The 27,364-nt window shown below is 55.0% G+C and overlaps 1 protein-coding gene across 4 annotated transcripts in view; it reads left to right on the top strand.

Moving 5' to 3' along the window:
* AGPAT3 (1-acylglycerol-3-phosphate O-acyltransferase 3) overlaps window positions 1-27,364 on the top strand; it is an 89,218-nt gene that overhangs the window by 34,859 nt on the left and 26,995 nt on the right. Inside the window, exon 1 of one of the 4 annotated variants that reach the window (XM_070795633.1) lies at window positions 20,746-20,823. The exons of 2 other annotated variants lie outside the window; for them this stretch is intronic. The gene's annotated coding sequence lies outside the window, so the exon portion shown is untranslated. Of the gene's footprint in view, window positions 1-20,745; window positions 20,824-24,062; window positions 24,237-27,364 lie in introns of those variants that run through there. One more of the 4 variants, XM_070795634.1, reaches the window with a different exon arrangement.

Consider the following 27,364-nt stretch of genomic DNA (forward strand, 5'->3'; position numbering starts at 1 on the left):
GTGGGTATCGGGGGAGGTAGGCATGTCCCAGAGCCACAGTGCTGGGTGGATGTGGTGGGGAACGTCCCAGAGCACGGGGCGGGGTGGGGGGACATCCTGGGAGGTCAGCAGAAGGTGCAGGTGTGAGGATACCTCTGTGTCTTGATGCCGCTCTCGTGAAGGTTTAACGAACACTTGGTGGGTCATTGTGAGAAAGTTGGCTTCTTTGAGGTGAAACCAGAATCCTTCCCCCAGGATCTGGGTGTGAGGAGCTGAAGTCCGAGGAAGGAGGGAGCATTGGTGGCTGGTGCCAGTGAGCTGGGGGCCAGGGAGGACCATTTGGATGTTTTCTCTCTGCTGTAGGTACTTCATACGCACTGGAAAAATGCTGTAACCAGCGACATGTGTTGTCTGTCTTAGAAGTCAGGTTGCTTATAAAGAACCTGCCTGTCAGTGGTTGCGGAACAGGCCCTGGTCTGGGCTCCGGTGGCTGCTGGGAGGGTCTGCTGCTCTGTGGGTATGGGCCGTTGGTGTCCACTGGGGTTTGTCAGCTTGGAGAGGACCTGGCCACCATGACCGTGGACCTGCCCAGGCCCCCTAGGACGGGCCGTCCCAGCCAGAGGTCAGGCGCCCAGTGGGGAGGGTGAAGCACTGAGCCTGGAAACAGGTTCAGCTGAGATCTTATTCAACAGTCGCTAACTGCAGGGAAGGGCCAGTCACGTCCCTTGTGCTGCTCGGGTCAGGGGTGGGCGAGCAGCCTGCAGACCTCTGTTTGGTGAGGGCAGAGGCTCCTGGGGGGTCAGAGGCTCCTGGGGGAGGTGACACAGAGAAACATGAAATATGCTAAAGACCCACGTTGGGACCCTCTGTCCTTTGCCAATTTCTAGGGGTCCTTCCCAGCTTCCAGGGTTGCATTCCAGTGGGCAGTGGTGGGATGGGGGCTGAGGCGACAGCAATAAACAGATGAACACCAAAATGCCAGGTGACAGTTGCTGACAGGAGCCTGACTGGGGGTGTGGCAGGGTGGCAGGTGGGGTGAATGCTGCGGGGGAACAGACAGCCCCTCCCAGGGGGGCAGCAGGGGACAGTGGGCCCCAGCAGGAGTGGGCTGGAGGAGGGTCAGACGGATGGAGGGACAGCTGGTGGACACAGTGCAGCTGGTGGGGAGTGGGGGGTGTGTGGACGGCAGGCCCAGCAGCCAGGGGGTAGGGGATTTGTTCTCGGTTCATTGGGGCCCCCAGCAGATGCCTGGCATGGTCACAGCCTTTGCTGGACAGGGAGGCCCCAGCTGACTCAGGTTGGCGGGGGACTCTAGTGAAGGTCGGGAAGGGGTGGGCTGGGTGGCAGCACTGGGCAGAGAGCAGCTTGGCTTGCAGGGGGGTGAGTGGGTGCATGTGTGGGATGCATGTGTGGGATGCATCTGTGGGTGTGTGCGGTTCACCCATGTGCGCGTGCACATGTGTGGTGCACACGTGTGGGGTACGTATGGGTACACGTGTGTGTGTGTGCGTGTGGGATGCACATGATGCACACACATGTGGGATGTATCTGTGGGCATGCGTGTGGTGCACACGCATGTGTGGAGGAGGAGGGAAGGTGGGAGGCAGGTGTGCAGTGCGCCAGCCCCCAGCCGCAGCTGAGTGCCGTGGGAGATGTGGGAGGGCACGGTGCTAATCCTGCCTTGTGCTCCGAGCTGGAATGTGTGGGAACATGCCTGGGCCAGGAGGGTGGCCCAGGGCGGTTGTGTTTCACCAGGATTGGGTTTGGCCTGGCAGGAGCCTCTTATCTCAACCCTGTCTTCAGACACCACCTGTGACCCTGGTGGGGGGAGTCACAGGCTCTGGGGTCCAGGGCCTTGGGAGCGCCTGCACCAGCCATCCTCCTGCAGGTGAGGAGCCGGAGGCTGGGTGTGCGTGTCTGTGTTTGCACGCGTGTCTGCATGTGCACATGTGTCTGTGTGAACGGTAGCCTGTCCGAGGCTGATAGTTCGGGTCCCTGGAGCTGCCCTTTTGGACTTAGGGTCTGTCTCAGACCCCGCCCTGCGACCTGGCGATGTGGGTACAAGGGTGTCTGAGACATTGTTTTCTTGCATTTGACTTTTTAGAGTCAAAAACCTGTGAAAGTGGCAGAAGTTGTAAAGTGTTGCCCAGAGACTGGGGCTGGGGCTCCTGTCCTTGGGGGCGGGGTTGCAGGGTGAAGGGGACCCTGGGGCTCCAGTGAGGGGCTGGGGAGGCAGTTGCTTGGGTGACCTGCCTCCAGCCGTGGATGGATCCCAGGCCTGGTCGGCATGACTGGGACCAGGGTGCTGTGTGCCCAGCTGGGCCCTGGTGGGTGAGCTCTCCTGTTCTAACCACAAGCCTCTGCTCTCCTCCCAACACTGTGGGGACATCAGGACCCATGATGCAACTGTCCCCGAGAGGACCATCTGTCATTGGGCATTTATGCTGCGAAAGGACACGTGAGGCCAAGAGAACACGGGTGTGTGTGCTCAGAAGGGTAGTGTGAGAACCCAGTGCATGCTGGGCACGGCCTCCACAGCTCCCTGTTCAAGTGTAGACAGGATTGAAATGGGAGTGCAGAAGCCAGAGCCACATTCATGAACCGCTGGAGAGTCGTAAACTGATCAGGTTAATTTGTAACAGTCTCAAGATCTACCCTTTAATCACCTTTGCCCCAGACTTCCACATCTGCTGGGAGCAGCTTCAGCCCCTGCTCAGGTGCTCTAAGAAATCAGCACAGGTCAGTGTTTCTCCTGTTAATAGTAAGACAGTCCACAGCAGGGGTGGTAGCTCCATGGAGCCACAGGGACTCAGGACTCTGACTCCTCAGTCCACAGCTTCTGTCCTCCTGGTTGTGACCTACTGGTCTCAAAAAGGCTGCTCCCCCCCTTGCCATTTCATCTTCATTCCAGGTAGGAAGGAAGAGTGCATATCCGGGCCGTTTCCTTTTAAAGGGCTTTCCCCCAAGTTCCCCTCAGTGGCCTCCACTTCCCTGTTCCTGGCCAGACACGGGGTTCCCACTGGTCCCCTCTCCTTCCTGGCTGGGCCTGTGCCCGGGGACAGGATGTCTGTCCGGTTGGTACAGAAGCAGCTCCTTCTGCCACTTGGCAGAGCAGTCATTTTCCAGGAACTGTGTGTGTCCTTGACCCTTGGCCTGAATTTGGATTCTCCGTCCTCCCTCCTCACTGCTCTGCATGTGGGTGGCTCTTCACCGTGGACTTGCACTTCTTCTTTCAGTGTGGGGGCTGGTCAAGTCCCGGCTTCCAGCCTCTGAAAATAAGAAAAAGAAGGAGGCAGCCACAGTCTCTGGCTCCTCTCCGCACTTGGGGCCAGGCCAGCAGCCGTGGGCAGCAGTGCACTCTCCCCTGGGCCCTGCAGCGCCCGTCCCAGACCACTCTCCTGGCTGCTTCTGCCTTCCTGGCTTGCACAGAGTCTGAGTCATGGGTGAAAAGCCCCCATCTCCAGGCACAGGCAAGAGGCAGGATCTTTTTTCCCATCCTCCTAGGAGCTCCTGCCTCGCCAACGGGGTGGGGCTGAGGGCAGGATAAAAGCCACCTCGTGGGACTTAAGGGCCTTTGGGACTTGTCCTGCAGGCTGGCGCCCAGAGCCCAGGTAAGGGTGGCTGGGAGCTGCTCCCCACAGGGCCTCTCTCCTTCCCTCTGGAAGAGGCTCCAAGTCCTCCTGGGGAGAGGGGACAGGAGGTCAGGGCCACGCATCTCAGGTCTCCAAGTCTGTACCCTCTGTGGGCTCACGTCTCCCTGAGCTTCAGCTGCAGGAGAGGGGGCTGGGTTAGTGGTCTATCCAGGGTCCCTCCCCGCCTCTGCTGGCCTCCAATTTTGAGAACTTGCTCCTCATTAATGTGCTGAAATTTTTCATGGTTTGTCTGTCTTCACCCTGAGCTTCAAAAGACAGGCAAGGACCAGGGACCCAGAGGTCTTGTGTTCACCCATCCTGTGTCTGCCTCCAGCGCACCACACTTGACCCTGCTTCCATCAGGCTGTCATGGCTGAGTGATTCCTGGGTCTGTAGTGTCTCCCAGTCAGGGTGATCAGAAGCTTTCATCTGCCACAAACATTACACAAGTAACCAAACGGCAGAGCTGACGGTCCAATGTGCGATGCCTCAGACCTTGAAAACTAAGTAGCCATGAGAGCTAAAAACACACAGACTTCAAAGACTTGGATGAAGGGGTAATACAAAACATCTCATTACTGCCTTCTTAATATTGATTGCCTGTTAAAATGATGACATTTTGACTATACTGGGTTAAATAAAATACATCACTAAAGTGAATTTTACCTTTCACTTTTTAAATGCAGTTTAAGATCCCCCCAGGCTCATGGTATCACCCTGTGCCAGCTTGCTGGGGTGCCACCTCCCTGATTTGCCTGGGACAGACTCTGAGTCTGCAGGGGAGGGTGGGGTTGGAGTTGGGGGGGTCGGTGATTGGCTGTCACTTCTGCCTTTCTCCACAGCCATATCTTGGGGATTATGTCAGGTTAACATGCAAGGGCTGGAGGAAGCTGTTCTGAAGGGTGAGGGTGTGTTCATGCCCGTGGCAGAATTAGGGGTGTGAAGCAGGGAGATGCCAGAGGGTGGGTCCCTGCCCAGGGGCTATGATGTGGAGAGGATAAACCTGGACCAGTAAGTACTTAGGTGTGGGTTTTGTGCTACAAAAGAAACACAGAGACAGTTGAGAGAAGCATTCTGGGTGGTCTTGCTGGTGGCTGAGTTTCCCTGGAGCTGACATTGGTCGGCCGGACCGGGCAGAGGTGAGTGTTGGGCAGGGCATCTTGTCATCTACCCCTGTGAACTCCCCCTGGCCTCAGCGCCCATGACTTCCTGATCTGATTGTTTCAAGGAGTGGTGAGCTCTTCCAGGTACCCGGCCTCTCTAGGTGCCAGCCGTGGGGAGGACCAAGGCCTGGGCTGTGGAGGTGCCCCGGAGGCCTACACTCCTGGACGCACAAACAGCAGGAGCCCGCGTCGAGGTCAGGGTCACTGGAGAAGTCTGACGCTGAGCACGTGAAGTGTTTGTTTGGAGTCAGAGCTTTCTCCTGATGGAGCTGGTTCTGTGAGCCAGCTTGCAAAGTCTAGAAAACATGCGTTGTGTCTGGGTGCTCAGGGCAGGACGAGACTGTAGCTCCCATCACGACGAGACAAGACACTGTGAAGCGAGAACGGTTGTTCACTAGGGGCTTACGAATGGCAGCCCGTTTTCCTGCCTGGTGTGGAACCGGGGGAGGTCAAAGTGATAGCCGTGTCACTGATCTGTTGAATGTGACTTAGGTGTCCTACAAAGCCGGACTTCCTGATTCTAAGCCCCAGACTTGCCCACCACCCATGGGCGACTGCAGCCCCCCACTGTAGGGCAGGGCCACCCCAGGACACTCAGGCTGGGCAGGCCTGAGGACGGGCAGTCTGCAGGTCGGGGCAGGAAGGAGAGGCTGACACCAAGACCACTCGTGCTCATAGGACGGGGGTGGGAGCAGCCGGAGGCCTGGCATGTTTTCCCAGTGGTCAGAAAATGCAAGTTCAACTGCACAGGGCCCCAGAGCCTGACCAGTAGATCAGGAGACACCAGGGTGGCCCCACAGTTAGGGCATCCAGGTGGGAACCGGAGGGCTCCTATCTGAGCCCCAGAAACTGGGGAGGGGGTAGTTAGCTTTGTGGGCTCTTGATAGCATGTGTGTGCCCATTGGAAAAGACGTCTTTTGATCACAGATGGGCAGGAAGGTCCCTGAGAGAAGGCTCCTAGTAGTCTGGCGTCCCAGGCAGGGACGAGCCTGCTCATCGGTGTCCCTCCACCCGCTGTGCCCCTAGGTGGTGGCGGGGACGGTTCATCCACAGCCTGGAGGCTAGCACATGGTGTGGTGCAGGAGGCGGGGTCACACCCTCGGAACTGTGGAAGCCTGTGCTTTCCCAGGAGGAGCGGGCGGTCTGGCTGTGTTCACACGCCCCCGGTGAAGGATGAGGCTCCACTGTTGCCACACTTGGTCGGCCCGTGAGAGTCAGCCTAGCAGGGGGGGATGCAGGCCAGCTCGCCATCACACCGTCACCCGCAGGGCTCCGGGACGAGGGCAGTAAACTGAGCCTGGGACAGCCTGCGGGGCTTAAACAGGAGCAGATTCGGGCCAAAGACAGGCAGGTGCCCCAGCAGTGGGGTGCCTCAGACTCTCCAGACGCCAGGGCTGGGAAGAACGCTAAGAATCACAGGAGTGCACGGACGTCCTGGGCACACTGGCAGCTGAGCGAGTGTGGGCCGGGCTCTGCGGCCAGTGTGACCGCAGCCCGCGGGGATACCCAGTCCCACCGAGGGCCCACATCTCACAGAGACCAGGTTGTGAGCGCACAGAAGTGTGTGTTCGAAGGCGGTTTCTCTTGTCCCATTAGACACCCTCTCGGAAGGCACGTGTCAAGTGATTAAAGCACTGTCCGCAACTGGGCTGAGTGGAAACTGCTACAGCTTTTTTGAGGACTAAGATGGCAGTACCTTTAAAAATAGAAAGTCTGTTTACGCTTTGATCAGCCTTTTTTTCTGGGGACTCTATCTAACCGAAATACTCAACAAGGGCTCTAGGATCCATATAAGGAGGCTCAATGTAGCATCGCTTGTAAAGGAGAAACGTCGGAAGTGACCCAGGTGTCCTCAGAAGGAGAAGGGTGATGTGGTTACCACATCTGTACAATGAAATACCCTGCAGCTGACTTTACCAGACTGAACGCAGTGACGCTGACACCAGCGGTACTGGGCCCTGGGCTGCCCACCCCCACCCCACCCCTGCCACCTCCCCGGTCGAAGTGCTTTGCAAGAGTCGCTCGAAACCTGGTGACTTAGAAACTGCCACTGTATAGAGGAGGACACGGAGGCCCAGGGAGGCATGTGCACTTCTCAGGGGCACGCAGCGCAGTGGTGCCAAGACCAGGTTTGATCCCAGATGGTGCTGTCCGCGGTCCCCACTGCTTTTGAAGAGGAGAGGTTTGTATTGCCCCGAGAGTCTCCTGCTACCATGCTCAGGCCACTCAGGCTGCTGCCACAGACTCCTCTAGCCTGGGGGCGGACACAAGCAGGCCTTCATTTCTCACAGTTCTAGAGGCTGGAAGCTCAAGATCAAGGTGCTGGAAGGTTTGGTGTCTGGTGAGAACCCACTTCCTGGTTCCCTCCCCACTGGGTTTCCAGCCCCTGGTGCTGCCCGGGGAGGTGGGAGGTCCAGGTCCAGCCTGGCACCCTCCTCCTCTTCCTATGAGACGCTGCTCTGCCCCGGGGCGGGCATCCTGCCACGAGGAGCAGTGCGTCTGTGTGGTACCGTCGCATTCTTGCTCTTTCGCTCAGCACACGCAGGGGTGAGCAAGCCCTGCCCAGCTGCTGCCCTGAATGGATGTAAACTATTCGGTCACTCGAGCAGGTCCTTGGTGTAGACACCTGGCTTCTTCCTGTGCCCTAACATCTGTAAGTATCACAGGAAGAGCCTTGATGCTCACGGTGTCGTGGCTTTCACAGCCTCTCAGGTCTGTTTTCTTGCATCAGGAGATCACGAAGACCAGAGTGAGGGTCGTGTACATGCCCGCCTGGGAATGGCTGCAGTGTACATGTGGCAGTCACTTAGCTGAAGGTTAGAAATGTTAACAGCAGGTTTAGTTGAAATGGTTAGGAACAAAGCAAGCTGATTCATATGAGTTGTTAAAAATCACGATAATTGTTCAAACAGATTTCATGATTGAAACTATATTTTGTTTAAAAATTGCCTTCATCCTAGGAGCTTTCTTTGTGGGTGAGTGTCCAGTGGGTGGTACTAGTTCCTGGAAACCAAGAGATTCACTAAGAGGGGTGTGCATATGTGTTTCAAGTCCATGCAGAATACTGGGCTGCTTAAAGTTATCTCCTAATGAACCAAAGTTGTCCACATGCCAGTTTCCTTTTTTCCTATGCTGTCATCTTGCTTCAAGGACCAGCAGGTAGTTCTACAGGTGCTTCCAAGCACTGGACTCTTAAGTGCCTCTTGAAGGCCTGACAAATAGTCCCCTCAAAAAATAAGTGTGTTCTCATTGTCTGAATGCCTGAGGTGGCCAGGGGCTGCCAGAGAGCCTGGTCCCAAGTCTTTGGAAGGCTTTGCAGGTGGATCCCATGTTATCCTGGGCCACCTACCACGCTTGCCTCTCTGCCCGTGTTCACTGATCAGCCTGTACAGACACCGCTGGGTCACTGCCGCTGTGCAGACGGCACTGCTGGAGGTCCCAGGAGGCAGGAGGTGGAGGTCCCGGGCTCCTCCGAGGCCCTGGAGACCTGGCCGTGGGTTTTCCTGGGCTCGCGCCTCAGGCTGTTTACTCGTGTTTGGTTTGCATAGTAACTTGTGTCCTCCAAGGGCCCCGTGTGGTTTGGAAGGGCGTGGTGTCAGCTGGTCCCCGAGAGCACTGGCCTCCTTCCTGGGGCCTCCGCCACCGCCAGCTCGTTTACCCGGGAGCTTTTCACGTGTGGGGATTATTTTTGTTATTTACGTATTTATTCACGTATTTAAAGCTGTGGGAGGGCGGATCGGGTTGAAGAGTGAAACACAAAACCTCCAGGTGTGCGGGTGGGAGGTGGCCCGCCACGGTGCCGCCCTGTGTGTGCGGGTGGGAGGTGGCCCGCCACGGTGCCGCCCTGTGTGTGCGGGTGGGAGGTGGCCTGCCACGGTGCCGCCCTGTGTGTCCGAGGCCGGTTCCCAGCAGAACGTGGCCCTGGGCCCTCCGAGCACGCAGACTGGAGCTGGTGAGAGCATCCTCTCTGGGGATGCTGGGGCTGCAGACGCCACCCCTCCCTGCTTCCTCCGGGACCCGTGGAGAAGGCCCTAGAAATTCACGCCCTTTCCAGTTTCGTGCTGCAGGAAAGCACCAGGAGCTCCGTGTCTAAGCGGTCAGCGGGGAGGTCGCCCTGGGCGGAATATAGAGTGCGGGTTAGGGGACCCTGTGAGGAGGGGAGCCCAGAGAGGCCTTCGGGCCAGGGAGTCGTGGGTGAGCACTTCTGGCAACGCGTCCCTTGTTGAGGGTGCTCCCCCAGCTCTGGTGCTGAGCTCACTGGATAAACAGGCTGCTGTTTATAAACAGCCAGGCCTCCCCAGCGGGCGGGCGGCCTCTCCTCAACCCGTTAACCCAATAAATGCAGCCAGCCAGTCAGTGAGCAAGAGGCCCTCCTGGGGCAGAGGTGTCCGGACAGCTGAGAACTGGAGGCAGGGCAGAGAACCCGGAGCGCCTCTCCTCTGAGACCAACGCCTGTTGCTGCCCATTGCCCTGAGCGCAGGGCACCAGGGTTGACAGTGTCTTTGGGGAACCAGGGTAGAGGGTGGTGGGCTGAGATTTCATAAGTGTCTGAGGCGTGGAGCTGTGTGGACCAGCTCCAGGACACCCGGCCCCTGGGGACTGCTGGACAGGCCAAGCTCAGCTCCTCTCTGGACATCTGGAGTACAGCCAGCAGCTGGGGACAGCGACCGGCTCAGAGGCTGCGTTAGCCAAACGGATTTCCAATCCTGGCTCTGCCAGTAGCATGGAGCCCTGGGACAGTGTTCTGTGGAGTCTGCAGCAGCATGCTGGTCCTTCAGTGAGTAATGCCTGTACAGGGCCCGGCACTTAGCATGACGCCCCCGCCACTGCGTGTCTCCATGTGTCCACTTTCCACTTGACTCTTGGCTCCTAGTTTCCAGGGTGGAAGCTCGTGGGCTTGTGGATGCCGGGGAAGGGGCCTAACTCTCACAAGGGTTCTGTCTCACCTCCTGCCTCATGGGCCCTGTGGCCATCCTCAGGGGCAGCTGCCAGACCCCGGGTATTCAGGGACACCACCTCCCCCAGCTGCCCACCCACCCTCCGAGCTTGGCTCCAGCCCTGTGACTGCGGCAGGAGGCTGGGGACAGGACAGGACTTGGGAATGTCTCCAAGGCCTGGAATCGAAGGTGACCCTTGGGATGCTGGCAGCGGTGATTTGGGGGGCCATGACCTGATTTGTGCTTCAGATGCATGGTTAGTTCTGGCTGCATGTGGAGAGGCCTGGGGAGCCTTTCTGGAGCAGGGCAGAAGCAATTGAGGCTCAGAAGGTCCTTACAAATAGCTTTTTAAATGAGAACAGGCTTTAGGGCAAAGGTCAAATCCAGGTGCTGCTGGTCAAGGGTCAAGGCAGGGCTGTCTGCCCTTCCTGGAGGTCTGAGGGAGACCTCAGCTCAGTGATGGGTCACAATCACACGAGCAGATGCACCAGGGGCCCTGCCGGATGCTGGGGGCTTGCTCTGTAGCCGTAGGTCAGTGCACAGCTCTGGGGGAGGGGCTGGGTCATTCCTCATCAGGAGGGCAGAGGCTGTGTCCTCTCCTGAGCTCCAAGTGTTTCCCAAGGAGCCAGCCTCCCAGGTCAGCAGTTCCTCTGCCTTGGTGGGGATTAAGGGCTGGAAAGCCTTAGCCAGTGGGGATGGTGCTGGGCAAAGCTTGCAGCCCCGCCCATGTGCTCAGCGGACAAGTGATGACCGCTTTCTCCCCTGAAGCTCCTTGGGCCAGGAGCCCGAGGCTGGACTGGCAGAACGATGTGTCTAGAAGGAGCCGTACAGTAGCCTGTCCAGAGGCACAGGACAGCTGCCTTGGTTCACATGGGGCCGTCCACACCCTGAAGCCTCACGGTGGAGCTCAGACTGATCAGGCTTCTCCAGCTGTGTATTTACCAAGCAGGACACAGGGCTGCGAGGGGGCCAGGCTGGCAGCCAGAGCGGCTAGGACAACAGCCGGTTCAGGAGACGGTCTTTTATGCTGAGTGCTGCAAAGATGTGGAAAGCGATGACTGTCCTTCCACCCCAACACAGCGTGAAGAGCCCTCTGGAAACCCCTCTTCCGTGCCTCGTGCGCCTGTGTCTGTGCAGGCCCTGTGTTGCAGGGCCACCTCTGTCCCTGGGTCATCCTGTCTCACCTTGGCCGCTCACAGCAGGTTCAGACGTCCCAGACTGGGGAGGCTTCAGGGTCAGAAGACAGGCCCCCACATTTGCTTGTGCAGGGGTCAGGTTCATTCTGCACCTCTCCCAAGGATAAGAGGGGCATCTTCCCCCATGGTTCTTTACAGGGACCCGTGCCCACAGCAGCGCTGGAGCAGCCGTGCCCACCTGGTACCCAGGTTTGACACTGGGCAGTGCGTGTGGTCTCTGGGCCCTGCCTGGAGTTCAGGACTCGGCCCCACACAGAGGACATCAGCCCGAGGGCCACGCTTGACCGGCTAGCTCACCGCAAAACCCGCCCCAGGCTGAGTAGGGGGCTGTCAGGCCACTGGGGTTCCTGCGTGTGCCCTCCATCCACAGTCCAGATGGGGGGCTGGATGGGGCCCGCTGACCTGTCTCCTGGCCGAGCCCCGTGACACCACCTGCTTACCGTGGCTCCAGGTTGCAAGCCGCTTACTGGATTAGTGGGCTCCCACAAAGCTCCCGCGGTGGCCGAGGAGAGGCCCGAGTTTTCTTTGCAGCTCCAGTTTGTCTCTGAGTTGGCCGCTGAGACCCGCAGGCTGTTGTGGACGGCGGGACCCAGAAGCTGGGTCTTTGCTGGGCAGATGGTCCCGGTGGCCGCAGCCCGACAGACCCCGGCAGAGCGGTCCTGGCCGTGATCCCTCCAGTTAACCTTGGGTCGGAGGCTGACCCACACCGGCCGCCAGTCTCCTCTCACCAACTCTCAAGAAGGACCCGAAGATGCTGGCCAGCTACTCGGCCTGCCTATTCTGGGGCGTCTGCACCGCCCTGCTGGCCGTGGCTCTGGCCTACTACTTCTACTGGTGAGCATGGCTGGTGCCCGGGCTGAGCTGTCAGGGCGGGGGACGGGGGGCCACACTTACTTCTGCTTTTGTTGTGGCTCTGCACGCTCTGCTCTCCAGGCTGACAAGCGGTCCCTTGCGGCAAACAAAGGGAAGGTTGGCAGAGTGTCTCCCTGAGGTGGGAGCTATGCACACGTAGTCTGTAAATTAAGTGGGAAAACCATGGTTTCCATCAAAGGGATGGCACTTGTTGTGGCCATAAATGTTGAGCTGGTTTATGGCGGATCCCCTACATCCTGGGCACAGCTGCAGCGGGCGTGCCCTCCAGTTCTTTTGGTGAACACAGGGAGGTTCTGGGTGCCCTCTTCCAGTCTGGCCCCTCACAAGGCTGGGGGCCTGGGAGCTCCGAGCCCCGTTTCCGTCTGTAGAGATAGGACACACTGATGTCCCATCCCTGCAGGCGACGACCTCATAGTACACAGGGCTGATGGTAATGGCACCTCCGGGGGGAAGCAACCCACACAGGACAGCACTCGCCTGATGGTGGGAGCTGTCAGGGCAGCCGTGTGGAAGGCCAGACCCTAGATCCAGAGCTAACTTTACGTGCTAGATCTGAGAACGGGGTAACACCCCATGGAGAGACGTTGCCCTCTGAAGGTTCCATCCCGGGTTGGTTTCCTCAGGACACCCTTAGTCTGGTTCGGAATTGAGTTTCCTGGTCTGGAAGGTCCCTTTCCTGTAGATCCGATTAGTGCTGCTTCTGTTTCTGAGGAGAAGGGGCTGGGCCTGTGGCCAGGTAGGCATGACCCCAGCCCTCCAGGCTACCGCCCTCCCCTCCCAAACTTAGGGTGAATTCATGCATGGAAGTGTTTGCACTCGGAGCTTCTGCAGACAGGGCTGGTGCTGTTTACAGGTGAGGATTACACGGAACCAAAAGATAAACACATTAGTGCTGGGAGGAATTAGCCCTAATTCCTCATTAGACTTGTGTCCCTTATTAAATGGGTTTCTGGCCTCTTTGAGGGTGAGTAGCAGCAGTCGCTGGTCTGGAGTGGCCCCCCGTAGGAGCAGCGGCCACTTACTTTATCACAGACTCCGGGACACTTGAGGGTGAAGAACCACAGCACAGGTGTGTAGTACCACTGCCCAGGGAGCCTCCGTGTGGGCTGTCCTCATGCCCCAGGGGTGGAGTGGGGGTGTCTGTCACCCCGTGGTGGTCGGTGGTGAGTCCAGGTAGGGACGGGCCAGCCAATGCGGGCTCTGAGGCTGCAGGCCTGCTGGGCATGGGACCGGGCTCGGGGTGGGGGTTGGTGGCCGCCCTGGTCAGAGGCTACATGGGCAGGGGAGGAGTGGGCTGCCTTCTAGTCTGGTTTGTCCTCCAACCTGCCCTCCTCTGACGCTTCTCCTGGCCACCGAAACGTCGCTTGATCCATAAATAGGCAGAGACACTGTTCCAGGAACATTCATGAAGCAGCAGTGGTCTGACCAGAGAGTCTGACAGCCCCCAGTGAGTCCCTGAGGCTCAGAACTGGGAGGGATGTCAAGGGTTTCCTTCTCTGGGGCTGTGGAACCACCCTCCCTGGTCAGTACTGGGTGGGAGCACCGCCTTTTCCTTGTCTGTTCTTCCCAGTGACCCTGCATCCTGTTCTGGGCGGGCACTGGCTCAGGCCCCCTGCAGAAGGGCGACTGGGGCCCAGAGCTCACTGTTCAGACAGACACAGCTCAGCTGTGTGTCAGAGGGTGTTGGGGAGGGGGTTCCGCTCGGGAGAGGGCCCTTCACCTTCGTGGGTGGGTGCGATCTCCAAGGACAGGGTGGCGGCCTCCATGCTTATCTTGGACGCCTCCATGCTTATCTTGGACGCCTCCTGGGAACAGCACAGGGAGTCCAGCTGGAGACGCTACCCCTGGCGGGACCTGGGTGGTGCAGTCACAGCAGGCCCTGACACATCCCAGCACCCAGGACAGAGGCCTCGCTTCATCTCATCCTCTCCATGGGCTGGGACTCTGGTCGTAGCAGGCTCCGACTCAAGCCGGGTGTGAACCTATCACTGACAAGGGTGCTGGATGTGGCCAGCATGGTCTGGGGGAGAAGGGGCCCCCGCCTGGCGAGGGGGCCCCTTTATGAGGGGAGTCTGGTCTGGCAGCGCAGTGCAGTCATGGGAAGTGCTACATGGAACCTCTGACTGGGGAGTGAGGTTGGGGACTGTCACCACATCTGGGCTCCGTGGCCAGGATGGAACCTGCTTTTCTCAGGAAGCCTTGCTTCAGACCCAGGGGGAAGATCCCAGGACCCCACTACAATGTATAAGAAAATGCTGGGTCGGCCTGATGAATCCATTTAGACTGTGTCCCACTGCCCAGGAGTGGGTCACGCAGGGGACACTGCGGGAACAGGGAGGCTCTGGTGGAGGCAGAGGCGGGGGCAACCTCGTTGTCTTCGGAGGAAAATAGGAAGACTGTGTTGCCCTTCTCTCGTATTGAAAATATTTTGTGAGTTCCTTAACCTTACTGCGAAAACTGTTTGATCCATCAGCTCAGGAATTTTCCTCATTTTTAAAGAAAAAAGTTCCTGCCACTGAGAAATACCCTAAGAGGAGAAAGACATTTTAGCATTTTGTGTGTAGCATATGCAGACTCACAGTGGTTGCCCTGGTGGAATTCTCACTTTTTGTGCTCAGTCCCACAATCCCACTGGTCCCGTCTGGGCAGGTGTAGTTGGAAGCCTCCTAAACCTGGCTTGGTGGTAAGTTTCCCTCCTTGCCATCTTAGTTAAAGTGTGGTTATCGCTCTGGGCTTTTGGGATGTTTCAGGGAGGAAAAACCCTAGCACCAAAAACCTTGTTTGAACTTATAAAAGAAGTTGTTTTTCATGTTGGTGATTTATAACCATGTCAAATAATCAGATTCCAACCATACTCTTAGAAATGAAATGTGTAAATAATAATTAAAACCCCACTAATGTAGAGTGAAAAGACCCTGATGCAGAGAAAGATTGAAGGCAAAAGGAGAAGTAACTGGCCAGACCATTTCTTCCCCGCCCAGCTCCTCAGAGTGCATATCAGTTGCCTTCCAGAGGGAGTGCGGCACTGAGACATTCCCAAAGTAATGTGACAGTGAGACCCTGTTGTACAAGCCGTTTCTTGGGATTAGCAGTTGAAGTATGTGGTTTTACAAATGCTCAAAATGATTCAAATATCTGCTGTTTGTAGGGAAAATAGCACCTTTGTTTGCTCACCTGGGAACCTGAATACCCTTTAAAACTTGGCTTACAAAGGATCTTTCAGATCTCAGCTATTTATAAGCATGAGAGGGACCCTTCTCAACCCTCAGAGCCACCATATGCTACTGGGCTAAAGGTTGCCTTATTCTCATCTTCAGACCAGAAACTGACATTCAGAATGACCATTTCATGTGCCAAGGCCACAGACAGGGGAGACAGGGGGCAAGAGTCCAGTGTCGGGAGCCCCGGGCCCAGCACACTGGCCCAGCACAGGCTCCTCCTTTTTGGTGGAAAAAACCTAAGCAGGTGTATGGGGTCCTGGGCGCTGAGGGTGGACACTGAGACACTGATGGGATTGAAACTTTCTTCAGGTCCTTTTTGCCTGACAAAGGGCCAAGAGGATCTGTTTTTCATCTTTAAAGATGTTATCATTTCATTATTGTTCAGTCATATCCGACTCTTTTTGACCCCAATAGTCAATGTTAATTTATGCACTGAGATGTCTTTACTTTTTATGATGATAAGAATAGCAACGTGCACTGGTTTAAAAGAAATCGAGCAGCAGAAATGGCTGAAAGGACAGGTGGTTCTCCAGCGGCCTCCCGGCAGCTCTGCTGCTCAGAAGAGGAGCCCCGAGACTGAGTCCTGGGGCTTACTCTGCAGTTTGCGCGTGCCTCTGTTTCGTCACCTAAATTTCATTCAGTTCTCCGACAGATTTCCACTGAGTACCCGCCGTGTCCCAGGCACTGTTCGAGACTTCTGGTTCTCAGTGTGTAAGACAGATCACGCCCCACTCTCAGCAGCGGGACCTGTCCAGTCCTCGCTGCGAGTGATGAGGGGTTTAGTGAGCTTACACGCCTCCTGTCTTCTGTCCTTCGCTGTCACTAAGTTTTGTTAGTTATACTGTTATTTTTAGTTATTTTACTGGCCCCTTAAAACTTTAATATACTCAACTTACGACTTTTTGTTGGATCAACTTAGAAATCTCTTATGTAAAATCTCCATTATGTAAAAAATTTGGGTTTAGGATGTTCATATTCTGTTGTATAATTGCAATTAAATTCTCCATGTTTCTTTTATGGGTTGATTATAAATATTGAAGGTCCAGAAATAGAATTCACAGTAAGATTTTAAAAAGTTTTTGTTCCTGCAAGTGCCACAAAGGAGAAACTAGAAATCTAAGCCATTGAATCTTTGCCGCTTGGAGGAGGAAGTTTTAGGTACCTCGTGAAGTGATTGTGGGAAATCGTGCCCCCTGTTAATTTGATTTACATTTGGGTCACAGTTGCCTTGCACAGCATTTTTTATTACTTGAAAATCTTAATTGCCTTTTTTTTTTTTTTTTTTTTTTGAGAAAAGAAACATTCCTTCTTCAATATCCAAAACTTCTAGCTCCTTAATTGTATTCTTTGTTGAATAAATTCTGTTTTCTTCTTGAAAGATTTCCTATGTTAATTTTGACCAATTTCTTTCCAGGCCATCTATAAAGGTGTTATCCTGGCATTTCTTTTTATTGCATAACTGGTCTGTTTTTTCTTTTTCTTAAAAAAAGGAACCTTCATTAGATTCCTTCTTGTTTTGCTGGACTACATCCTCAAGTAATCTTTTCACAAAGGATGAGTAGAAGTTAAGTTTTCTGAAACCTTGCCTGTCATGAGGTTGCCATAATCTTTGTCTTCATTCTTTGTATGAGTCAGCATCCCACTAGAAAACAAATGTGTGAAGCCAAGATTAGTAAAGGGGGGGTGTTTACAAAAGTGTAGGCAGAGATTAAGGAAAGCAATAAGGAGGTTAAAAATAGCTTGAGTTAACAAGTTCTTGCAAATAGTGTGACTTTTTTCAGCCTTTTCTGTGTGTGTGCAGTGGGTGGGGGAGTAAATGGTCCAGGGGACAATAGGAGGAGAATCATGGAATTAAATTTTGCTGTTCTTGGTCCTAGGGTTCAAATTCTGTGAAATTTGTAAAGTGACCACATTTTGGATTGTGCTTAAGCTTCAAATCCTAGAGGAAACACCTGTTGTGTTTCACGGCTATTGACCTAAATAAAGGTTTCAACCTGAAAGCACTCAGGAAGAGAATGCTACTGGCAGAGAACATGCTTAATATGAAAATAAAGTATCTGTAGTACGAATGCATTATTATTTCTTGGTTTAGTCAATAGACCCATCCTTGGTCTATATGTTACAATTTAGAAAAATCTGTGGACTAGGAGTGAGAGAGTCATGCAGGAAAGAAGAAAGAGCAACTCAGGATAATCATTCCTGGTCCTTTTCTCAAAGGGAACAGGACAGAGTGTGGGGCCGTTCACAAGAGGTGGGGAGCGTTCCAACCCCGGCAGTGCCAAATGCAGAGGGCTTGGAGTTTCTATGCTGACCAGAAGAGGCTAAAAATTCGTAAGCAATTTGACATTATAAATGTTGTGAAATCATTGCCACTGTAATAGAGATCACTTAATAGATTAAATTAATCCTTAGTGAGTCTTTGCCATTTCATGGATTTAATTTTCTTTTCTTGCACTCAGTTCATTTTTCTGTTTTGCTACTTGGTCTTTATGTCAAGTAGAGCATCGTGTCCTGAACGTAGGTGGTCTGTGACATCGTCTCTTAGGATACAGAAACAGTGACTGTCCACAGCAGGTGCTTCGTAAGCATCTATTGAAAAAGGAGAAAAGTCCAGCTCTAGAAAGAGCTAGAGAGGTCATCACGTGGCCTCTTGTTCAGGCGTCAGTGTTAACTCTGTCACTGCTGGACAGATCTGTACTGCCCACCAGACTCCCTGGGCACTCTTTCCACAGCTGTATTAACAGTCAACCCAGGAAATGCTTGTCTAGCATGCCTTTTAAGTGTAAGTAGGTGTTGTTGTATCGCGCATCTTTGGGAGCAGATGTTGCTCACATGGTGGGGCTGTCAGTAGGAGACATGGCTGTACCTTCACCTGCTGGATTTGTTGTCAGTCCCTGTGCCGTTTCCACTGAGTGCTGGGTGCTGGGTGGGGACAGGGCAGTCAGGCTGCTGCCTCTGGTTTGCCCTGACGTTTAGGGAAGGACGTTGTGGAATAAGGTCTGCCCTGGAGGCAGCGCCTCCCTCAGCCCCTGACCTGTCCTCCCTAAGCAGGATGATCTTAAAGGGATCACAGAAAGAGCTTGGTTCCCCCAAAAGAACAGAAAGCAAGGCCTGTTCCTCAGACACAGCCCTGCTCTTTCTGGAGCGCCCAGCAAGCCTCTAATGGCATCTCATCCAAGATCTCGGAGTCTCCTTCCCCCCAAGGATGTGCCTTTCATGGGCACCAGTGCCGTGGACCCATCCTTGGACACTGCTGTCGATCTTGCAGGCTACAGAGAGGCATCCTTAGGGGTAAACTGGAGACCAAAGGGGTGTGGTGTAAACCTAGGTGGATTTGAGGAAAGCGAGGAAGACAAAGCCAGCAGAGGTGGGACCCCCCCCCCCCACCCTTAAAATCTCATCAGACTCCACAAGCATTTCATATCTTACTGGAAAAGCTGACTTCAGGGTGAGAAGCTTGTTGTAGGGGTGCAGCAAGGAGGGGATGGCCATCAGTTCTCAGTACCTGCCCCCCCAACACACACACACAGGAGAGGTCTCCCCAGCATCCAGCATCCCCAGGCTTCCCCTGGGCAGCCACTTGTCACCGGATCATCCCAGTGGGGCTGCTGTCCTTGAAACTCCAACCCCAGTGATGCCGTGGGATGGAGCCGCCCTGGGGGCGGGGAGTGTGCTACGGCCTTGAAGGCAGCATGTCCACCCCGACCCACACTTCTCTTACCATTTTCCAGTCAGGCTACTGGTAGGAAAGAGAGGAGCAGCATACTGCTTGCCCTCTGGGGTCCTAACATCCCAGGGTGGCACCTTGGCTCTGCACCAGACCAGGAGGCACCTCAGGGCACCAGCCCCCACGGGAAGTAGGTGTGCAGTGTTCATGGCAGTCTCCGTTTCACTTTCTACCTAACGTTTCACGGGTGTGATTATGTCCTTTGAAGCATGTGTATATCTGAGATGCTCTGAGTTGGTGTTCAGGCAGGAAACTCAACTAAGAGGCAGCTGCTGCGTGACGGGTGGCCCTCCTCCTCTGATTTGGGGTGAGTCTGGCCTTTTCCAAACCATCCTGAATCTGGGCTGCCCGGGAACCCAGGAGTGGGCTCTTCCACTGCCCTGGACAGAGGCCCAGATGGACATTTGAAACCCATTGAGTTTACCCCTTGGAGTCACGGTGTGTCTTTAATGGGAAACGTGACAGGATTTTTTATCTTTGTAAATGACCTTGTTCATCTTTTGAGGTTTGTGTTCTGCTTACTAAAAATCTCTTGTTAATGACCTGCAGACTCTAGAGTGTGTAGGAGAAGCTTTCCCAGGCTTGCTGCATGGGGTTCGCTGGGGGTCATGGAGGAAAAGTCTGCAGGAGGGGAGACCTTCCTACACTGCCCAGCTGAGCTGCCTTTGCTGACCAACTCCTCACATGTCTGCCCTGGGGGCTGGGTCTCAGTCCTGCCCCTGCCAGGCACCCACCTCACTCCACATTTCTTGTTAATTGGTTGTCCTATAACCCCACATCTCTGATGGGGTCAAGAAAAGTCATGAATTTGCACTTTGTCTGGCATTATCTCGTGGCAGGGTGGGAGTGATGAGCTCTCTGCATTCCTAAGGGGACACCAAGACTCCATATAACTTTTTAAATTATGAAATATATTGTCCATGTAGAAAAGTGAATTAACAACCAATTCATTGAATAATGGGCTTCCTTTGTGGCTCAGCTGGTAAAGAATTGCCTGCAATGTGGGAGACCTGGGTTTGATCCCTGGGTTGGGAAGATCCCCTGGAGAAGGGAAAGGCTATCCACTCCAGTATTCTGGCCTGGAGAATTCCATGGACTGTACAGTACATGGGGTTGCAATGATTATAAAGCAAACACCTGTTTCTCTAAGAATAAAACGTCGTTACTAAAGGGCAGACCATTGTCACAAAGTGACATCCAAGTGGCTTCGCCTGTTTCGTGCATGTGCGTGTCCACGTGTGTGTCTGTGCAGGTGGACAGCTGCCTTGGTGTGCGGGGCACCTGCAGTGTCCTCAGGCCCAGAGGTTTGTCACAGGCCTATTGTGCAGTCATCAAGCTGGGAGCTCTTCACCTCCCTCCCACCTCCTGCCCCAAAAGTCACCACTACCCAGACCAGTAAGACCATCAGGACACCCTAGGAAAGACGGTCGATTCTGGAGCTCAAAGAGTAGGGTAGGTGGGGTGTAGGGGGCCCGGAGGTCCCCCTCAGGCCTCTGTCCCTGGGCATCTGTCCCAGCCCCTCTCCTCAGCCAGCTACCCCACTTCCTGCCTGGGGGCACTGTTTCCACAGTGGAAGCCCCCCAGGGACATGACAGCACTCCCCCCGCCCACCTGGTCCTTGGGGTGCGGTTCGCAGGCCCTTCTTCTAGGGCCTGGCAGGAGCTTCTGGCCTCCTTCGGCAGTGGCCCAGGGGCACAGCGACCCTTTAGTCCATGTGGCTCCTCTGGCCTGTGGTCAGGAGGGATGCTGGCTGTGCAGGGTGCCTGCCTCCATCCTGGGCAGCCAGAGTTGTCTGTCCAGCCTTCACCAGCTGCAGTGATGCCCCACACATCTCCCACAGGGCTGCAGACATGACAGTTCCCTCTTCCTGCATCCCAAGCCCTCTTCCTCCAGCCTGCACAGGCCCTCCGCAGCCAGCAGCACCCGCCCATCCAGAGTGTGGCAGGGTGTTGAGAGTCTCCGATGAGACTGTCAGGTGAAGGGCTTCATCGGCTGTCCCATAACGTTGTTCTTTCAGGAAGCTTTTCCTGAGGTGGCTCGTGATGACATGTGAGTGGCGCAAGCTTCAGGAGTCATGCTGCCGCACGTCACACACGTACGTGATAAACACGGCGTCCCCTAGTCAGCCTTGCTGGAGCGCCGTGTGTGGTATGCCAGGCCTGCGTGCACAGCAGGAGCGGACGTGGTGAGGGTGCGCCCACAGGGGTTCGGGTCACCGGAATGCCCACTGAACTGCTTGTGACTTGTGTCCCCTCTGCCTCTTGAAATGGCGGCTGCTAGCGGAGTCTCAGCTGCTCACCAATGCCACTGCCGGCAGCAGAGGTCCTTCCTCCTCACGTGGATCCCTTCATGCTCCTGAGATGGCCCCACGCCCATCCCTGGAGCAGTCGCTCAAACTGGGGGTGAGGTTACCTTTATGGCTTAGATCTGGGGCTGGCGGTCCCCTCCTGGGCCCAAGGATGGGCGCTGCTGCCACGGCAGAGCTCTCGGGTGGGGGAGGATTGTTACGGAAGCCTGAAGGAGCCATTCAGTATATCCTTTCGTGGTACTTTTCTTCCCCCTTTGGTTGAGAGATACAGAACACCAAGAGTCTCGTGAGCCCAGTGATGGTTTTAGGTTAACTTTGTATCCTCGTTATTGGACACGCAGTAGAAATACAAGTTTGCCTAAAGGCAAGTGCAAAGGAACGTCTGCCGTGTGAGACGTCATGTGAGACATGTCCTGCGTCATCTGCTTAGTTGGTAGCAACACTCAGGACACTCGACTGTCTGGTCTCCCCCTGGCAACTGCAGGGTCGCCTGGCCCAGCTGCGGAACGTCTGCCGTGTGAGACGTCATGTGAGACATGTCCTGCGTCATCTGCTTAGTTGGTAGCAACACTCAGGACACTCGGCTGTCTGGTCTCCCCCTGGCAACTGCAGGGTCGCCTGGCCCAGCTGCCTAGGGCTCCAGGAGGCCCCTCCTTGTTAGCCGACTGCCCACCAGGCTGTTGGTCTGTGTCATTGGCCTGATGTCTGGTCACAGGCCGGGAACACACCCTGAAGAGCAGAGGCTTCGTCATACGTGATGGTACCTTGAGGCCGTTCCAGGTTCTTTTTCATGGTTGTTTGGTTTTCTTTGCTGTTTGTTTTCCCATGTGGACCATAGAGTCAGCATTTCCAGTTCCAGGGGTGAGGGAGAGAGGACCTCTTGGTGTTCCATTTAGGGTTCGATTACATCTGTAAATGAACTTAGAAAGCATGGCTTATGTGTTATTTATGTGTTACTATCTAACAAACCACCTCAAAAAGTCATGATTGAAAACAACCCCCATTTTCTTATCTCGCAATTCTGTGGGCCAGCGCTCTGGGCTATGCCCAAGAGCGCGGTCTGCTGCTGGTCTCACCTGGGGTCTCGGGTAGCTGCAGTCAGCTGGCAGCCTGCCTGGGGCCGTGGGTCCATCTTTGCTCCCTGGGGGCCCACCTTCCAGCTGGCTAGATGAAGTCTCTTCCCCTGGTGCCTGGAGGGTGCAGGGAAGCTGTAAGGCCTCTGAAGGCCCAGGCTCAGGATGGGATGTCACCCCATTCTGTTTAGCGGTGAGCTTTGCAGCCAGCCCAGGCTCCAGGGGCCGGGGAGCAGACCCCCACGTCTTGATCGGGGAGCAGTGCTGGTTTACTGGGTGTGAGCACAGGGGGCACTGTTGCCCTACTGCACGGCATCTTCCCATTTGGTTAGTTGTGCTTTCGTCTCCTTCTGGTCCTAAGGTTTACGCGTATGAGCTCTGTTTATTTCTTCTGAAGTTTGTGAGTAGGTATTTTCATTTTTTTTTTTTCCATCTTTTTTTATCGCAGAGGTACCCAGGGCCTTCTCCACTGTGTCTTCTGTCTTTGCGTGTTCACCTGGAGGTGTGCCCACTGGCCGTGCTTGCTGGCAGCCTGGACGTACAGCAGGGCTCTGTGTCTTTCTGGTCACTGAGCACTTGTTGCCACCCGTCTTGCTTTAGAGGGAATCCCTGGTACTGAAATTCCAATTTTATTCCTTTCTGCTAGAGAGGAACTACAGAGCAGCCCAAAGAGACATGCATTGAAGATGGCAGAGCTCCCAACAGCCTGGGCCCCAGATGACCACAGGGGGTGGAGCTGCCAGGCTTCTGAGCTCTAGATGACCACTGGGGTGGAGCTGCCATGCTACCTAGGCCCTGGATGATCACAGGAGGTGGAGCTGCCAGGCTCCCTGGGCCCCAAATGACCTCAGCGGGTGGAGCTGCCAGGCTGCCTGGGCCCCAGATGACCTTGGGGGGAGGAGCTGCCAGGCTCCCTGGGCCCTGGATGACCACAGAGTTGGAGCTGCCGGGCTGCATCTTCAGTGCATGGCTTCCTAGGTTGCTCCATTGTCCCAAATGACCATCTGGGACCAGTGGCCTGAAATCTGTTAAGTCAGAAATAAACAAACTTCTGTACTGGGCCTCTTCATCACTTCAGTTATAGCAGGTTATTGCGGAGAAGGCAATGGCACCCCACTCCAGTACTCTTGCCTGGAAAATCCCATGGACCGAGGAACCTGGTGCGCTGCAGTCCATGGGGTCACTAGATTCAGACAGGACTGAGCGATTTCACTTTCACTTTTCACTTTCATGCATTGGAGAAGGAAATGGCAACCCACTCCAGTGTTCTTGCCTGGAGAATCCCAGGGATGGAGGAGCCTAGTGGGCTGCCATCTATGGGGTCGCACAGAGTCGGACACGACTGAAGGGACTTAGCAGCAGCAGCAGCAGCAGGTTATTGAACACTATTATCAGTAGAACATTGACTTCAGGCACCGTATTGGTTTTATTCCTTTCAACGTGACCGTAACCACTTATTGGTTCCAGCAGCGCTTTGGTTACAGTGGGTTCTCTCGAGTCTACACAGCATACACCTTCTACCTGCAGACATTGCTGGTTTCACTCTCCTTTTCAGTTCTTAGGTGTCTTGGTGATTTCATATCCTGATGAGGGTCGGACCAGCAACAGATGATTATTAGCAAAGAAATACATCGAATTTCTCAGCCTTATTGAAACATAAGGTGGTCCCTGTAAGTGAATTTACCCAAGAACTGAAACCAGCCCCATTAAATCTCAAAACTAGGATTAATCTAACTTTTTGTTGGACTTGTGAAAGTGCCTCCTCTGATCCCCAGCTGCCTTCAGTGCCATGGTGACCGTGACACAGCCCCTGGCGCCAGGACAAGGTCACCGTGGACAACAGTTGCTGCATTCTGTTCTCATCTGTGATGTCACCATGGGTCCGCTGGGTCTGCGAGCTGGCCCCGCACCGGACGCCCTCCGAGGTGTGCCGTCTCAGGTCGCAGGCTTGTCTTTGCCCTTGTGCTGCCGTCAACAGGATGCCTGCCCCCAGTGCCCCCTGCCCCTCCTTTTCTCATCTGGCACTTCGGCTTGGCTGTGGGCCAGGAGGCCACCCAGTCCTGTGTGTCCGAGCTGTGTTAAAAGCGAGAGTGAGGAGGAGCCCATCCAGGAGCTAAGGCATCTGTTGTGAGTGAGGGTTCTGCCTCCCTGGTACCCTGGCCAGCTGCAAAGAAAGCAATGGGGTTTATTCTTGGTTTTGGTTGTGTTCAGAACAGTAAATAATTGAGATTATTTGCCAAATTAAGATAAAATTAGTTGGCAAATTTGCCATCTAAATTATCTTAGGATAACTTAAAAATATCTGAGATGGTATCTCTCTACTGTCCTCTGTTTTGAATAGTCGGTCCAGTTCATAGACTTTTTCCTCCAGTATTTCCTGACTGGAAACAACAGAACTATCAACATGCAAAACAAAAATGTAAGGCTTGCCCTAGCATAACCCACCCCCCAAGCAGTCAGCCAGCATGGCCTTTCTGTCCTGCACCTTCATAGCAGACCAGGTCTGCTCTGTTTGCTCTGCATATAGGCACTCAAATGTGGGGCCAGTGGATAAGTGAATGGATGGATGAGTGGGTGGGTGGATGGCTTGGTAGATGGATGGATGGGTGGATGGCAGGGTGGGTGGATGGATGGGTGGATGAGTGGGTGGGTGGATGGGTGGATGGATGATGGATGGATGAGTGGGTAGGTGGATGGCTGGGTAGGTGGGATGGATGGCTGGCTGTCAGGGTAGATGGATGGATGGGTGGATGGCAGGGTGGATGGATGGATGGATGAGTGGGTGGATGGATGAGTCGGTAGGTGGATGGCTGGGTAGGTGGATGGCTGGGTAGATGGATGAGTAGATGGTAGAGTATGGATAGGTGGATGGATGGATGGATAGCTAGATGGGTGGATGGATGGATGGATGATGGATGGATGAGTGTGTAGGTAGATGGCAAGGTAGGGGGATGGATTGGTGGATGGATGGCATGGTGGGTGCGTGGATGGATGGATGAATGGGTGGATGGGTGGGTGGGTGGATGGATTGGTAGATGGGTGGGTGGATGGATGGATGGATGAGTGGATGAGTGGGTGGGTGGATGGATGGATGAGTGGGTAGGTGGATGGATTGGTAGATGGATGGGTGGATGGCAGGGTGGGTGGATGGATGGATGGGTGGGTGGGTGGGTAGGTGGATGGATGGGTGGATGAGTGGGTAGGTGGATGGATTGGTAGATGGATAAGTAGGTGGATGGCTGGGTGAATGGGTGGGTGGATGGCTGGATGGGTAGATGGATGATGGATGGATGGATGGCTGGGTGGATGGATGGTGGATAGATGGATAGGTGGATGGATGGATGAAGGGATGAGTGAATGGATGGATAATGGATAGATGGGTGAGTGAGTGGGTAGATGGTAAGTGAGTGGATGGGACAGAGGAAGAGAAAGAAGAAAGAAGGGAAGGTAACAGCCTTGGTTCCCTTTCATCGTGGGCTTTGAATTTGGATTGCATATAACTAAACAGCTCTTTTTAATCCTGTAACCCAGACTTCCTATCTAGAACCACAAAAATGAGGCACTTTTGGCGTGTTTAATGTCTTTTCCCTTTACTAACCACTGTGCTCAGGGTCAGCCCTGCTCAGGACAGACTGCCCCAGCAGGGAAGGATGAGGCTGCCAGCCTTCTACTGCAGCTCTTATCAGGAATGGGGCAGCAGGGCAGCTGAAGTGGTGCCCCCAGCGCTGGCCAGTTCCTGCCCCCGCACAGAGTCAGACGGCTGCCCATGGGGCGGCACTGGATGCTAGAGGCTGGGGGTGCAGTTTCCTGTCTGCACCGCTCTTCCAACTGTCAGGGTAGACTGCATTGGCAGAGGCTGGAGGGCAGGCGTGGGCCCTTGTGTGTGAGTAGAAAAGCGGTCATCCACATGCAGAGAGGCATTCACCTCCCTGCAGGGAGCAGAGCAGCTGTCTGGGTGGTGTGGGAAAGAGCAGGCTGGAGACTTCAACTTCAGTTTCTGTGGGAAGGGTTTGTTGGAAAAATGGTGGGGGGGAGGGGGGCAGAGGTGCCTGGGAGGGAAATCTGAAGGCCGCGCCGCCTGACTGGCTAGTTCACGAGGAAGAGAGACAAAGGGACCAGTACCAGCCTGACGAGCATCTGGTGGTGCCTGAGGCTGGTGCAGGGGGTGTGAGCAGGGTGAGGCTGGGCCTCCTGGGCAGCAGGGCATGGGCATTGCAGGATCTGAGAATGAGGCCTGAATGTTTGTCATGGGTGTGTTCCTCTGCTGGGGGGACCGTGACACACACCACAGGCCAGGGGCTTAAACAGCAGTCATCAGCTCTCCTGTCCTGGAGGCTGGAAGGCCAAGGCCAGGGTGTTGGACACTGTGAAGGGAGAAGCTGCGTGTGGAGGCTGCCTCCCCCATGTGCTCTTGTGGTCATCCTTCTTAAAAGGATGCTGGTCAGATTGGATTAGGACCCACCCTAGTGACCTCGCTTAACTTGACTGCCTTTGTTGAGACCATATTTCCAAACACAGCCACTCGCTGGGGTGCTTGGGGGTGGTTAGGACCCCAACACACCCTTGTGAGGGGATGCAGTTCACTCGTAACAGAATGCTGACGTCAGGACTGGCAGTGGTCAGTGGGCTGGGCCCTTCTGGGCATGGTGGTGAGCTGGTCCCGGTACTCCTGGCTCTGGCTCTCACCCTTACCACCCTGAGCCCCGAGCAATGTGGCCACGGGAACCCCAGGCTCAGAAATAGTGGGATAACCCTGGAGGGGTGGTGTCAGAACCACAAGGGGCCTGCTTGTGAGCCAGGGGCCTGGGGCGGGGCAGGGGCTAGGAGGAGAGTCTGGTTCGGCTCCCAGCCCTCCCTGCTGTATCAGAGCTCCGGCGACTCCTGGGCGGCTGGGGTTAGAGTCTGTCTGGGATTCACCTGCCCTGGAACCATGTAAGCACAGCCTTGCGGAGCCCCTGGCCCCGCCCCCTCCCCACCTGGCCACCTCTGCTCTGCGCCTCTTCTCCCGAGTGAGGGGCAATACTACCCTGTGTCTCCCCATTGGGGAGCGTGAATGCAGCCCCTCCCCTGCCCTGAGAAGGTGGGGTCCTGGCGGCTTGTACGGGACCACAAACCCCTCAGGACTGGGCTGTGTAGGTGCCAGGCTTCTGGAGCAACCTAAATCTTATCCAGTGAAGGACTTAGGCTCAGGTTTCTTCTCCAGCTCAGCAACAGCATCTGAGAATTAATGAAAAGGTGCCAATATATTTTATTTT

The sequence above is a fragment of the Bos indicus genome, chromosome 1, assembly GCF_029378745.1.
Source record: "Bos indicus isolate NIAB-ARS_2022 breed Sahiwal x Tharparkar chromosome 1, NIAB-ARS_B.indTharparkar_mat_pri_1.0, whole genome shotgun sequence".
Lineage (NCBI taxonomy): Eukaryota > Metazoa > Chordata > Mammalia > Artiodactyla > Bovidae > Bos > Bos indicus.